This window comes from Canis lupus, chromosome 38 (genome assembly GCF_048164855.1).
Source record: "Canis lupus baileyi chromosome 38, mCanLup2.hap1, whole genome shotgun sequence".
NCBI classification, from domain to species: Eukaryota; Metazoa; Chordata; class Mammalia; order Carnivora; family Canidae; genus Canis; species Canis lupus.
In genome coordinates this window covers 22,809,024-22,818,804 of record NC_132875.1, presented here as the reverse complement: position 1 = coordinate 22,818,804, position 9,781 = coordinate 22,809,024, and positions in this window count along the sequence as shown.

The window sequence follows — 9,781 nt, the reverse complement described above, 5'->3', positions numbered from 1 at the left end:
AGTAGTACAACTTGTTGACTACTTTGCTTAGAAGGAAAGATGGCCTGAGGTAAGGTTCTCACTAATTCATGTGCTTTACTAATGGTTTGGCCAGATGGTCAAGAACTTGAAAGGGAGGGATGCCTGGGTGGCTCAGTGGTTGAGCATCTGCCTTCGGCTCAGGGTGTGATCCCGGGGGTCCAGGATGGAGTCCTGCATCAGGCTCTCTGCAGGGGGATTGCTCCTCACTCTGCCTGTGTCTCCGTCTCTCTCTCTGTTTCTCATGAAAAACAAAAAAAGAAAAGAAAATCTTAAAAAAAAAAAAAAAATGGGGCAGCCGGGGTGGCTGAGCAGTTTAGTGTTGCCTTTAGCCCAGGGCCTGATCCTGGAGTCCTGGGATCGAGTCCCACGTCGGGCTCCCTGCATGGAGCCTGCTTCTCCCTCTGCCTGTGTGTCCGCCTCTCTCTCTGTTAGAGTTTTCCCTTAGCAACCCCAGGTTTTACTCTGGGCTTTTGAACCGAGTGTCCACGGTGTCAAGTTGAGGGCTTGGCAAAGGCCTAACTACAGAGTCTCACTTAAGACTAACTTACCAGGGGATCCCTGGGTGGCTCAGCAGTTGGGCATCTGCCTTCGGCCCAGGGCCTGATCCTGGAGTCCCGTGATCAAGTCCCACGTCAGGCTCCCTGCATGGAGCCTGCTTCTCCCTCTACCTGTGTCTCTGCCTCTCTCTCTCTGTGTCTCTCATGAATGAATAAAAATAAATAAAATCTTTTTTTTTTAAAAAGACTAACTTACCATTGTTAAATGCCCACCATCCCATAAGCAAAAATCTGCCCTGAGTTCCTGACTTGGTTCAATAACCTATGGGGGCCGGTCAGCTGCTTTAGGCCAGGTTGGTTACCTCAGACCCCATCCATGGAGAGGTTATGATTTGTTCTCCTGAAACAGACAATTGTTCCTAGTAGAATGAGGGTCCTTGCTATCCAGGGTCACTTTTGTCATGATGGGGGTCTGCAGAGCTTTGTTTTCCCAAGGAATAGATTCCTGGAATAGAAGCAGGCTGTGGCAGACAGATTTGGCTGCCATGAGTGGATCATCAAGAGGGTTAAGAGACAGACTGGGGGGTGGTACATGAGCCAGAGCTGGTTATAGGAATGAATGAAGAGCCAAGTCCTGAAACATTTATGTTTTGCACAGAGTTCAGTGATTGTTGTGGTGTCTGCGTCAGTGTGTGTGTGTGTGTGTGTGTGTGTGTGTGTGTGTGTGTGTGCGCGCCAATATCTCATTGTTCTGATTAGCCAGGGAGGGCTTTCAGGCAAGGGATGATTAAAGAGTTCTCAGAGGGAAGGGAAGAGCGAGGTAGTCTCTTTATTCAGGGGCTAGCATAGGTTCTATCACAGAGTAGTTTCATTTGTTGAATGAGAAAGAAGAACAGGAGAAAAGTGAGTAAATCTGTGTACCTTCAGCTTAGAAGGGATCTCAGAGATGATCCAGCATCATCCCTAATTGTATGGAGACTGTCTTTGTTGACCTCCGCCAACTGGTAGCCCTCTCACGTTCTATATGATGATTGTTCTAGCTACAATTTTATCAAGTACTTTCTTAGCCTTGTAAGGTAAGGTTAACCTCATCTAAGCCTCAAGACTCGAGGAGGTAATTATGTGTATGTCCCAGTGAAGAAAGTTTCAAGTAACTTCATCAAAGTCAGTAAACGAGAGAGTCAGGAATTGAAGCCAGATGTATCTGACTTGGTAGCTTCCGTTCGCAAACACTCGGCTGTACTCGTCGGAATATGTACTGTGACAGCTCTCACCACCTCACAAGATAACGCAGGCTCTAGATATAGACACAGATAGAAACGATAGCTTATGTATGGGATATATATAACTTAGCCGGCTTTGGCTGTTAGAAGATTCCCTTACGTCAAGCTGAAGCCTACCTCCCTGTAACTTGTGCAGCCTGCTCTGAGCGTCCTCCGAGGACTTCTGAGCGCCACGCTCCGCTCTCGTCCCCGCCACCATCCTACTGCTGTCTGAAGCTGGCTCTCACAGGCCGCGGTGTGGAGGGGTGTCATCTGGCCCTGCCTCTGGGGCGCTCGCTGACCGCTGGCCGGCCCCACTCTATGGATTCTTTTAGCATATGGTGCTAAGGCCGGGCAAGGTGAGGCCTGCCCAGCACAGAGACTTTCCAGACCATTGCCTCCTGTCTAGACACTGCACTATTATTAATGCCGCTTCACCTCGCGCTAGCTTTTTTGGCAAGAGAAATTCTTCCACTGCTCTGGCCTGTTTGGCCAAATGACTGTGGAACTTAGCTCAGAGCAGGAAGTAATATGAGAGGGCAGGGACGACAAGCTCCCTTGGGTCTGGTCTGAGTCACCCATGATTCTGGTCTCTGGGTCTAAGTGCTGGGCTGGGAGGGCAGGAGGGGAACTTGCACATGAGCTGGAGCACTGGTCCTGATTTGTGGGGTGAGGCTTGGCAACAGTCTCTTCCGGAGCAGAGTTGTGCTCTGTGTGTGTGCGTGTGTGTGTGTGTGTGTGTGTGTGTGTGTGTGATGTACCCGAGTAATCTAGAAAACAGTTGTTGAGCACTTCTCTCAGCCTCATCTATCTGGGCCTTTCCATTCTTACTTTGGGTGTGATTGAATCTCATTTCCCTGGAAAAAGCATCTTCTAGACCGAGCTGAGCTCTGCACATGAGATAACCTCCAGACCACCCCCATACCTCCAGCCCTCAGTGCAAAAGATAAGTCAGGAGGCTATAGCCATAGGCAGTATACTGGGCAGGGGGGAGCCAAGAGGTCCAGAAGCCAAGTTCTGGCAGCCTGTCCAAGGCTGCAAGGAGTTGGCATGCTACTGCTCCCCCTGTGCCTGGGCAGAGTCCTCTGGGGCCTGTGCATGTGGGGTTCTCCACAGATGTGTTCCTTGCACACGACCTCTGCTAATTGCCTTGGATTTCCTCCTAATGAAGATGTAACGTGGTTCCTGATGCATAGAAGGGGATGAGCACAAGAGATCCTGGACACTATCTGACTCATTTCCTGGAATGGGTAAGAATGGGGAGCCAAATGCACCCAGGGGCAAAGAGAAAGGGCGGCGTGGGGCTCTGCTCTCCCCTACCCGCCACATCATGGCTGTTGAGAGAGGGCAGGCATCTCGGGCTACCATCCCAACATTGCCGTCAAGTGGTGGTGTGTCAAAGGGCTACATTTCACCCACCTGCCACATGAGGGAGTGGCTCTGGGACCAGACAGACTCTGGTTTGAATCCTGGACCTGATCCTGGGTAAATCACATAAACTTTCTGGCCCTTTGTCTATAAAATGAGGTTAAAACTCTTCACCTCCTGGGATTTCTGGGAGGATCGGAGATAATGTATGCAAAACACCTGTTCTCACAAGGATGCTTGAAGAATAGTAGCTATCATTGTAAGGAGCCCTTGCCTGCCACTTCCACCCTCTCAGTGAGAGCATAGGAGTAACAGGCTGATGGAAGTAAAAGCTCTTTGGGGTCCTGCATGCTGTTACTATTTAGTATAATAACAACAGAGTATTTACATAAAATTCCCTAGTACTCCGTGTTCCTAGAATGTACGGTTCTGGGGGTCCCAGGAGAGTACCAGCACTTTGGGATGGATCCCCTTCTGTATGCCTCTCCCCTAGACCATTGCTCTTTCCTTCCAAATGTTCCCAGTTTGGAGATTCACTGTTTATCAGTTGTAGGAAAAAGATTCAGGATGCTGTAGGGGAGATTTTTCTTGTGCTGAGTCTCTCCACTCCGCAGGGAATGGCCAATTATAGCCCAGCTCAGAGAGATGCATCACTGTCACACCTGGCTCCCAGGGCCCCCTGGTCAGGCTGGCTCCCTGGGCCATAGGCCGTAGATCATAACTGTCTCCTAGCAATAAGCAGGAGGGCTGAGGGGGAAGGACATGATCACTGGGCAAAAGCTGGGAAGCCAGGGAGGCCTTGAAGAAACCATAAACTTTTCATTCTTCGGTGTCACAGGACAGTGGACAGCTAAATAAATTCAAATACACCAATAATCCAGAGACTTGGATCAGATTCCAAAGGAACTTCAGTGTTTGTGTTTCATTTGCTTGGTCCTCGCCCTGTTTTGCCTACCTTCATTTCCCATAACTCTGGGGAGCACTGAAGGCCAGAAGACAAGGAAGAAGTCAAAAGACCCGGCTAATTTTAAACTTGACATTAGTGGCTACATGTTAGAACACGTTATGTGGGTGGAAGGAGGCTGGAAGTTGGCCAGCTCTTCACTCCTCCCGTGTCTCATTAGTCTCATGATTCAGGCCTCCGTGCACTTATTCACACATTCATTCACTCATCAAAAACTTATAATGAACAATAGCCAAACTGTGGACACCAAACAGCCTCGGTGTCCATCGAAGGATGAATGGATAAAGAAGCTGTGGTCTATGGATACAATGGAATATTCCTCAGCCATTAGAAACGACAAATACCCACCATTTGTTTCAACGTGGTTGGAACTGGAGGGTATTATGCTGAGTGAAGTAAGTCAATCGGAGAAGGACAAACATTATATGGTCTCATTCATTTGGGGAATATAAAAAATAGTGAAAGGGAATAAAGGGGAAAGGAGAAAAAAATGAGTGGGGAATATCAGAAAGGGAGACAGAACATGAGAGACTCCTAACTCTGGGAAACGAACTAGGGGTGGTGGAAGGGGAGGAGGGCGGGGAATGGGGTGACTGGGTGACGGGCACTGAGGGGGGCACTTGACGGGATGAGCACTGGGTGTTATTCTGTATGTTGGCAAATTGAACACCAATAAAAAATAAATTTATTAAAAAACCAACCAACCAACCAACCAAACAAAAACTTATAATGAACACCTACACCGAACCGGGCTGTGTTCTAGATGCCAGGGATAAAATGTGAACAAGACTCTGTTCCTTTCCCAAGACCTAGTGCTTTAGGAACACAAGCACGTCACCCCGGAATGCACCCAGTGTGAGAAGCCTCTCATGGTCCCCATGGTGATGCCTGGCAAGAGGCTCCAACTCAGAATCGGGGAGGCCAAGGAAGGCTTCCTGGAGGAAGTGACATCTAAGCTAAGACTACTCATCTATTCTAAGGATGAATAGAACCAGCTAGATGAAGAGAGGAAGGATGGTGTTATGGGGAGAATGTTCCAAGTTGAGAGAACACTGTAAGCAATGTCCCAAGACAGATAGCTAGGATGGTATGTTCTAGCAATTGAAACTCATCCATGTGGCTGGATCTCACACAGCAAATGTACTGAGAGGTAGGCAGGGCAGGGTGGTGAAGTGCTATGATGATGGTGTCCAGGAGTTTAGTTTGAGGGCTGTGGGGAGCCATGACACATTTTAAGCAGGAAGGTAATAGGATTGGATTTGAATTTTGGAAGGAGCCTTTTGGCTGCTGATTTCCTGCCACATGTAAGAAGGGAGGCCAGGAGGCCAGGTTGGAGGCTGTCACAATGGTTCGGGGGAGAGTGGACGGTGGCCTGGACTTCCACACCTGTCTCCTCAGCCAGCCTCTCCCCCTTTCATCCCCTTGCCCTGAGCTATGACCACCTCCCCACCCCTGCCCCCCGCAGCCAGCTCAGGAGGGGGTGGCAGCCCTGCTCTTTTTACCCCAAATCTTTCTCATTGCTGAGTGCTCCTGAGCTGGAGCTATTACATGAGCACCATTGTTCTTGGGCATTTGCTTTACTCACTGCCTTGGAAGTTCTTGGTTTTTTGTTCTTCTCAGGCCTGCTGGAGGACAGGGCTCAGCAGGGCCCAGGAGATGGCCACGGAACCGCCCTGGACACAGAGTTGGGGGCTCTGAGGAGAAGGCAGTGGGGGACAGGGCCACACTCGTTCGGACTGGACCGAGGTTCTCATTTCGAGTCTGGAGGTGCCGGGGAGCCCCTTGTTCTCAACGACCTCTTAAAAACAAAGCAGGGTGGACAAGCTGGAGCCCTTGTGCGCTGCTGGTGGGAATGCAAAATGGTGCGGCCGCTGTGGACAGCGCTACGGTGGTTCTTCAAGAAATTAAAAATAGGGCAGCCCCGGTGACTTAGCGGTTCAGCGCTGCCTTCAGCCCAGGGCATGATCCTGGATCTGGGGATGGAGTCCCACATCGGGCTCCCTGCATGGAGCCTGCTTCTCCCTCTGCCTGTCTGTTTGTCTCTCTCTGTGTGTATCTCTAATAAATAAATAAAATCTTTAAAAAAATTAAAAATAGAATTGCTATACGGTCCTGTAATTCCACTTCAGGGTATATACCCAAAAGAAGTGGAAGTGAGGTCTCAAAAAAGATGTTTGCACACCCCTGTTCACAGCAGCATTATGCCCAATAGCTAAAAGTTGGAAGCACATCAGGTGCCCATTGATGGAGAAATATATAAGAAAATGCGGTTTATACATACAAGGAAATATTATTCAGCCTTACAAAAGGAAAGAAATTCTGACACAGGCTACAGCATGGATGGACCTTCAGGACTTTATGCTCAGTGAAATAAGCCAGTCACAAAAAGGCTGTATGGCTCCATTTATTTGAAGTCAAATTCACAGAAACGGAAAGTAGCATGGTGGTACCCAGGGGCTGGCGGAGGGGACAATGGGGACTTGTTACTTAATCGGTACAATTTCAGGTTTGGAAGATGAAAAAATCCAGAGCCTGGTTGCAGAACAGTGTGAATACCCTTAACATTTCTGAACTGCACACTTAGAAACGGTTATGAAAGTAAATTTTTTAAAAGATTTTTATTTATGAGAGAGAGAGAGAGAGAGAGAGAGAGAGAGGGAGCCCGATGTGGGATCGATCCCCAGATCCAGGATCACGCCCTGAGCAGAAGGCAGACGCCCAACCGCTGAACCACCCAGGCATCCCTATGATAGTAAATTTTATGTTATGTGTTTTTTTAACCACAATTAAAAATTAAAATAAAGGGATGCATGGGTGGCTCAGCGATTGAGCATCTGCCTTTGGCTCAGGGTGTGATCCTGGAGACCCAAGATTGAGTCTCACATGGGGCTCCCTGCATGGAGCCTGCTTCTCCCTCTGCTTGTGTCTCTGCCTCTCTCTGTATGTCTCTCATGAATAAATAAATAAAAATCTTTTAAAAAATTAAAATAAAGAAACCATATCATTTACACATTTTTTTTTTAAGCCAAGCAGGAACAAGGGTGGGTGGTGGGGGTATTAGCAGCTCCCCTTCTCCGAGGGCAGCAGGGAGTGAAAGAAGGTGAATCCAGATTGGGACTCCCCTCACCGGGGCTGCCCCAGGTAAGGACGTTAGATCCCCAGACTCCCCTTGTCCTCACTGGGCTTTGGGGGGTACTGAGAGGCAGCTGGAGGAGGAGGAGAAGCAGCTGAGCATTTAGCTGGTACCCACATGGCCTAGGATCACAGCAGCCAACTCCTCAGCTGCATCCCTTCTGCATGTACACTCTTCCCCTTCGAATACATATTTACAACTTACTTCCCCCTTTGTATAAATCTTGGCCTGTTTCTTCTCTGCAAAAATAATGGGGAGGCTAAGAGGTGGGAAAAGTGGTCCCACACTCCTCTAGCGGTGTCTCTCCCTCCCTCTTGCTCTTGCCTAGTTTCTCCCCAGAAAACTAGTTGAGGTGCAGCAGGAGGCAGGGCATGACAGCGGGGAGGTCCCTTCGGTCCCTATGGGGAGGAGACACCGTGGAGGGAAGGCTGCTGAGATTTCCCTTTTGCTCACGTGTCACGTTGCCCTTCCTCATGCCCCCTCTGCTAAAGCAGCCGGACGCCCTGGGGTCCCAGCATGGGCCTGTGGGCAGCCCACCGCCATGGGCTGGGCCTCGGTCACCCAGGGCTTGCATGGCTTCTCAGATGCACCCTTCTCTGCTATCTTGGGGGTTCCTCCAGCCCCAGGCCCCGCCCTGCCATCTGGCCTGACATGTTTGCGCTGTGGGGTCCGGACCACACACCCGAGGGTTGAGCTCCTCCATGTGCTGGGTGCTCGGTCTTCCTATGCTTTGGGGCTTCTCTCCACCAGGATGCGGTGGGTGCCGTCAAGGGGAAGGGGAAGGCTCAGGGCTGACGGTGTCTTTCTTAAAAACAGGCTCCCTGGGATGCTGGGGTGGCTCAGTGGTTGAGCGTCTGCCTTGGGCCCAGGGTGTGATCCCGGGGTTCAGGATAGAGTCCCGCGTCGGGCTCCCTGCATGGAGCCTGCTTCTCCCTCTGCTTGTGTCTCTGCCTCTCTCTCTGTGTGTCTCATGAATAAATAAATAAAATCTTTTAAAAAACAGGCTCCCTCTTGGCAAGGCCTCCCTAGTCTTCGTTGGTTCTCTTCTTCCAAGTTCTTAATCTGAGCTCCCCTGATCTGACTCCGGCTCGCCACTGTCATGTGTCACCGGCATAGTCCAGGGATGCTTTCACCGGGGGAGACTTGACTCCCTAATCACAGGGTAGACTCCTGGGCTTGGGGAGGGGGTGCGGGGGGCAGGCTCTTCATTTCTTCTTTGACGCAGGTTTTGTTTTGTAAAAATGCTGGAGCGCTTCATCCGTTCCCACGGGCCTCAATTCTTTTTTCTCTCCAGCTCATTTACTTCTGAGGGAGCTGTTGTGTCATGATCCCTGTTGATTTTCTCGTCTCCGGTTATTTATTGATCCCCCTCTGAGCCTTATTTTCTCAGTGGCTCTGTGGGTGATTTAAACACTGCTTTAAAGTTGGGGCCCCAGAGGCGTGATGTCAGGGCTTTTGTATCATATCTGTTTGGGGGGGCGCCGAGCACCCGCGGTGAGCAGAGGCCGGCAGAGGCCCCCGAGGCTGTGGACGCCCGGGAACCGGCAGTGGAGTGGGGGTTAAGGCCAGAGCGTGGCCGGCACCGGTGAGTATTCTGGGTAACGGTCACCTTCGTGTCCCTGCACAACCGTGGGAGCTGGGGAGTTCTCTCGTGGGTGGTGAGGGCCTCTGTCTCCCCCTTTCGGACTCCCAGTCTGGGGGCCTGCATCCCTCCCGCCACCCCACCGGAGGAGCCCACGAGCCCCGGGGGTGCTCCCCGAGTTCAGAGCTGACGAGTAGGGATTTCGGGTCAGTCTAAGCAAGAACTTTTTTTTTTTTTTTTTAAACAATTTCTTTTTTTTTTTTTAATTTATTTATGATAGTCACACAGGAAGAGAGAGAGAGAGGCAGAGAGAGAAGCAGGCTCCATGCACCGGGAGCCCGACGTGGGATTCAATCCCGGGTCTCCAGGATCGCGCCCTGGGCCAAAGGCAGGCGCCAAACCGCTGCGCCACCCAGGGATCCCTAAGCAAGAACTTTTAAACAAGTAGCATTGCTAAACCGATGGGCTGCCTTATGAGGTGATGAGCTCTCTGTCACTTAAAGTATTGCAGCGGGGATGAGATGAGGAGGCAGCCGTAGAGCGAGCTTCTGTACAGTGAGCTGTGAGCCGTAGGGCTGGAGGACCCTTCCAGATCCGAGAGCCCATTAGTCTCTGTCTTTTGTATCACGGTAGCAACTCCCGAGGACAGGGCTGGCTTTTATTCGTCCGTGTCCCCCCAAGCACAGCGTAAATACCGCCAAAGCACCTTAGCTGATGATTGAGCAAGTGCCTGCCTGGGTTCGTTGAGTGTGGGAACCAGTCCTCATCGTCCCAATGGGCCTCAGCTCCTGGCCCCTCTAGAAGCCAAAGGAAAGGTGATTTCCCCATAGTCCTTCCTGTGGAAACCAGAGCGGGCAGCTGCACCCCCGAAAGGAGAGAGGCCCTGAAAAGAGGGGCAGCTGGCACAGGCATAAAGGTGATTTTGAATGTATTGAGCTCTTAGTACGGTGACTC